This window comes from Triticum dicoccoides, chromosome 4A (genome assembly GCF_002162155.2).
Source record: "Triticum dicoccoides isolate Atlit2015 ecotype Zavitan chromosome 4A, WEW_v2.0, whole genome shotgun sequence".
NCBI classification, from domain to species: Eukaryota; Viridiplantae; Streptophyta; class Magnoliopsida; order Poales; family Poaceae; genus Triticum; species Triticum dicoccoides.
Window position 1 is genome coordinate 389,609,824 of NC_041386.1, and position 6,329 is coordinate 389,616,152.

The following is a 6,329-nucleotide window of genomic DNA, read 5'->3' on the forward strand; positions in this document are numbered from 1 at the left end:
CCGTCAGCAGAAGCCTCGACCTGAACAAGACGGAAGCCGCCGTGATTCAACTCTCCATCGGCAAAAATCGCCCAGTGCTGCTTTTCCATGTATGCGCTACAATGGGCAAGAGATGCATTGCCTTCGACAAGTTCCTCAGTGACCCAAAGTAAGTCATTCTTTCTATTGAGTAAAATATAGTTGCAGGCCGATGGGTCTCTCCTTGTCATTTGTATGCAGTTCTATTTGTCGTCTGTATGCAGTTCGCAAAAGAATAACTTGTGGTTCACTTCACTTAGGTATGAGTTCGCTGGTTTCTGCATCGACCAAGACAAGGAGAAGCTTTCACGCTGCAACCTGAACATCCCCAACTTCGCCAACATTCAGACGAACTGGAGGGTGCCCGAAGCAACGAAGACACTGGACTCACTTGGCGATGTATCTGCCATCATCATCGACGACTACTACGCAGACATGAAGAGAACGATGACAGACCAAGAGCACCGCCAGTGGCCTTGGGTTCTCAGCAGGAGGCACATTGAGTATGCTGCCAAGGACGCCTACACTGCGTTCAAGATATGGAACCGCATCACCACAGTGCAGAATGGCCTCACCCGCTCTACAAAAGAGAAGACAAGGAAGCGCCCGAGGTCATCCTGGGGGATGGGGAGCAGGGGGGGATCACCTTCCACCTCCACCTGGCCCGAGTGGAACTTGTTTCCTTCTGCTTATGTCAATTAGTTTGCTTTCGTTGTAATTTGCTTTGTCACAATGTTTGCTTATGTTGCTTTAGTTTGCTTGATGATGTACTTTGCTTATTATGAGCACAGAACCTTGGTTTGTATCTATCAACAATTTGCAGTTCTCAGTGGGTGTCTTCAGTCTGTATATTGCTTCAACTGCTGCTGCTACTAGGATACACATAAAAAACTCTCTATGAAAGCAGTTCACAGAGAGTTCTCTTCACAAAACTGCTACTACTATAATGGTTGATGCAGTCCTCTTTTATTAAGCACTGTAGTTCCATATGTGGGTTATAGAAAAAAAGAAAGCTTAGTGGGTATTTCCAGTCTGTATATTGCTTCAACTGCTGCTGCTAATACGATGCACATAAAAAACTATCTATGAAAAGCAGTTCACTTATACTCAGATTTCTTCTAGAAAATAAACTAGAAGCCACACAAAAATGTCAAATTATTACAACAAATTGTTTCATGCTGCTGCTGCTCAAGCAAGACTGATCTAAAGCAAATTTAACTTGATTTCCAAACACTTTGCATGCCTATAAAACATAGCCATGACAACATCCCCAGCCTGAAGACCAGCTTCCTCCACCAATTCCTTCCAGCCATCTTTGAGAACCAAACAATCATCAGAGCCAACAGAATACATAACATCAACATTATGATATCCATTCTTGCTAACCAAGACCAAATTAACACAACTTTCTGTTACCCTGACTAGACCAGAAGGGAATTTCTGCAAGGAAATGAACAAGAACAAAAAATAAGAACAAATAAGAATAAGGTACAATCTTCAGAAACTAAATTGCTGCTACAATCTTCATAATAAATATTGATGCCATTAGATAATAATATTGACTAGACCAAATTGCTGCTGCTCCTACAATATTCATAATAAAACTCTATGTGAAAGCAGTTCACTTATACTTAGTGAAAAATGTTTCTTCAGAAACTAATACTACTACAAATATTCAGATAGTGTTAACTACACACAACACATGAAAAGACTATGCGAGAAAATACGTACCCATGAATCATTGACATCATCGTCAGTCATCTGATGGACGAATGGAGCCCAAAATCCAATAGCTGGAGAATAAAGCAGGGAACAGAGCGCGCTGTGCCGCTGCCTCTGGTTCAGAACCAACCCTTCAGAAAAAACGCAGGTCTCCAGCATGGGCTCCATCCTTGCCAGGCAGCCGCATGCGCAATCCATTGCCAGACATAGGGTCTGGTTGGGAAGAAGACAGATCAAGGAGGGGTGGGAAAAGAGGAGGTAATGTTCGCCGCCAAGGATAAGGTAGGAGGGGAGCCGCCAGGGATAAGGTGGGAGGGGAGGCAATTGACCCAGCCATATATATATATATATATATATATATATATATATATATATATATATATATATATATATATATATATATATATATATATATATATATATATATACAGAGACAACCCCAAAAAAAGTAAAACGACAAATAAAGCAGTGCGGTAACATGACAAGGTGCAGCTCGCATTCCATATTACTGCAGTTCACCGCGCTTGACCAAGCAAAAAACTAATTAAACTAACGACCGCTCTTACCTAGTCCCCCCCTTCCACGATTCGCAGACGAAAAACACAGACTGTAATGCAGTTCTAAAAACTACATAATGCGCAAAAACTCAAAAAACATCTTGAGTAACGACCAACCCCGTGGCACCCAGTCCAACACAAAAAGCATCAACCAGTTAAAATTCTTCAAAATTAACAACTTAATCAGCTAGAATTCATACATATTAGTGTCATAGAACACATAACTTGCAAAATCAACAGAAAATCACGAACAAAAACACAACAATTTTGATCCGGACGCGGGAGGACAGAGGCCTTGCCGTGTTTGCGCTAGAACAGAGAGAAATTCGACCAATTATCCAAAATTTCAATCATATTAGCAAATTAATCTATCACGGAATAACACAAACATGAACACGAACTTAGTAACACACTAGGATTACGGCTATAAATCGAATATGAACCCCGCCAGCACGATGCGAAGCTCCTGCCCGTGCGGAAGAACAGAGATCGATCCACCAAATCCATCAATTTTCGTCGTTTTTTCGCAGAATTGCGTGTTTAATCACATAATAAATCAGCACACACACAAATAAAACAATGGAAATCGATCAAACTAGCCAGAAACGCTGCTCCATGAAGCAGTTTGCTACTGCCCCTCTTTGCGGTTCAGAACAGTAGAAGAAAGCAGTGCGCATAGCTTTCCAATGCAGTTTAGAAGTGTTATGAGAATATTATTCTCATAATGTTATGAGAATAGACCGTCTGTATATATATATATATCATCGAGATCATATCATATCAATAAAACGGAAACCCATTGTGGCTCCTACATACAGATTATCCTTCTATTTAGACCTCACAAGCACTTAGTGATGCTCACCTTGGAGAGTATTCATGGTCGTATTGCACACAATATAGTCAAACCATGGCCCACATGAATGAACAGAGAAATAACGTGACAAGGTAACGGCTGTGAGGTACATATGTCTCCACGAGAAACTTTTACAAAATGGCACCTTTCTCGACCATCTTTGCTAAATAGAGTTGTCTATGGGTACTCTAACTACCAGCACACCTGCATAGCCACCTTCCACCACACGATCTAAAATATCCATGTCCACTAGGGTGCAAATACCTCATAGCTCTCACCATATCTTGAATGTAGTTGTCGTCCTCAACCACCCAACGCAGCTCAGCGACGAACGCCCTCCCGCTGATTCCATGCCCATTATATGGAGATAATATGCTCACCATTATGTGTGGGAAGATTAGATCTAGGACGAGAGATTGTCTCTACAAGTGTATCATAAGATATGCATGTTTTCATCCCCACCTCAATCCAGCTAGTACCATCCAATCCAGTGTCTGAATTTTCTTCTTCTTAAACGCAGACAAGGAAATGCCGGTTTTATGAGTGGTAGGAGGGCTACGAGAAGTACCTCCAGGAAAACAAGAAGCAACCGCCGCCGCTGACCAGATCCCCTAATTTCAGCCACCACCAACTCCGCCTGCCATCGCTTCCAATGTCAGCGCAGTCACACGCCTGGCCCAAGACCTGATTAGGCAAAACATCATGCTTGCGGTCACCAACCTGATGGTCATACTGCTTTGTGCTAACTATCTGCATCGTGGTGTTCGATGTGTTCTTCATGTATCATTAGATCAAGATTTTATGCTTAAACGGGAAGTTAAATGTAATTGTAGTTCGCGGTGTTGCGTCTGTATGCTTGGACATTTTAATTGCCCTTTTTCTACTGGATTAAATGTTTTAATGCAACTTTGTCAATTAATGTTAAGTTAGTACCTCTCAACAAAAACTGTTTTTCATTATCCATCATTGATTGAGCCAATCAAAACAGGGCTCGCGGCATCATCACGTCAATGACACTTTCCTTCCATGATTATGTCATGGACCACATAGACCTTTATCTCACCTTACATGCACACTCACACCATCCAAACCGCACCACCACCACCAGTTTTGATAGGTGTATCTCAGGGCTTCTCCCTATGGCGGACCTACCAGATAAACAAATCTCATTCTAGTCTGTATAACTGGAAGTAGCTTTCGATCTTGTCATGGACAAATTACTCACGCGCAACCTCACCCCTCCACACCTATTCTTTTTTTAGAACGAAGACGCTAGGAGCGTCCGGCTTTAAATTAATAAAACCCACAACGAGCAGGCAGAGTTTCAAACGGACGGACATTACACCAAAACACCAAACGCCATAGTGAAACGAGAAACGATAGTCTAGGAAAGGGTCCAACGCCGGGCTACAAGCTGATTACAAGGCCGCAACCCATGAGGAGAAGCACATAGGCTCGCAGAAACAAAATAGATACCCCACCGTCAGGTAGGCATCGCCGGCTCCCTAGCCGCCACAAACACTTGGTGCACCCGAACTTGCGCTAGCTTCATGAGATCAGTGTCCTTCTGCTTCACCAATGGACTTCATTGCTGCAAGAGGATGGAGCATAGAGCCCAAAGCATCGCTCCTATACTTGTCCAGAGCACCCGTTTGGGCTGACCCTGCACCGAATGTAGGAGGTCCACGAGTTCAGATGAGGATCGTGGGTCCCAGGCTACCCCAGCAGCCTCCCGAACGGCACGACATGCAAACCGAGCGAGAGGGCAAAGGAAAAGGCGTGATTCGCATTTGCGGGGTTTCCACACAGCGCACACATGCCCGTAGTCGGGCCATTCCGTTTAGCGATCCCGAAACAGTTGCCAAAGAAAGACTTTGATCTTAAGCGGAACGCGTGCTTGCCACAATCCTTTGATCTCTCGTTGTACCGACCCCTGGCACATTTTGTGGTATAAGGATGTAACGGAAAACCTCCCGGAGGCATTGAGGTGCCAGGACACCCTGTCTGGCACGTCAGAAAGTGTCACTGAGGTCGTCAAGTCCAGCAAAGCACCCCACCTTGCTGTCTCCTGCACGTTAAGGTTTCGTCGGAAAGCTAAGGCATGTGGAGCAGCCAGAGCCTCGGCCACCTTTTGATTAGGATACAACGCTAGGTCGTAAAGCTCTGGGATCTCTTCCCAGAGTGGTCGGGCGCCCACCCAGTAATCTAACCAAAATCGAGTAGAACTACCATTACCAATAATAAACTTGGCTCCTTGATCGAAAGCAGGTCTGATTGCCTGCAAATCTTGCCAAAAGGGGGAGCCCCTTGCTTCCACTTGAAATAAATTCCCATTTGGGAAGAACCTGGCTCGAAGGATGTCAGCCCATAAGCCCGTCGCCCCTTGCGATAGCTTCCAGATCCCTTTACACATTAACGCTATATTCTGAATTCTAGTGTCAATGATTCCTAATCCTCCCAAGCATTTGGGTCTACATACCACACCTCATTTGACCAAGTGGTATTTGTGTTTTAAGCCCGTCCGTTCCCAAAAGAAACGAGCACGCGGCGTGTCCAACTTGACATGAACCCCTTCTGCCTGCAGGAACAAGCCCATAGCAAAAATAGGTAGCGAGGAGAGGCTAGAGTTGGTGTGAACAAGTCTTGCCGCGGAGGACATAAACTTACCACGCTAAGGGCTCACTTTCTTCCCTGCTTTCCCTGTTAACGGAGCCCACACATCTATCGTCACTCTACGCGGCGCTAGAGCTAAGCCTAAGTACATAAAAGGGAATTTTCCCACTTTACAATTGAGAAGGTCAGCGATGCGCTGCCCCTCCTCGCTATCTATCCCCGTAGACATCATTTCACATTTGTGAAAGTTGATTGTCAGCCCGGACATTAGTTCAAAGCTCAATAGCATAGCTTTCACCGTGGCAATATGTGATGCCCCGAGACCGACGCGCCAGGTGTCTTCCAGTTATTCACCGACGTTGCCATGTCATTTGCTTGTGTGTTGCATTTCATCATGTCATCATGCACATTGCATCATCTTGTTTTCAAAACTTGCATTCGTCCGTGTTCCCCCAGTTCCGTCTGTTGTCTGTTCTGAGCCCAACCACACTTGCACGCGCCCGCGGCACCTCCGAAATATTATTTTATAAGTGTCCGGAAAATGTTCTCGGAATGGGTTGAAAGTT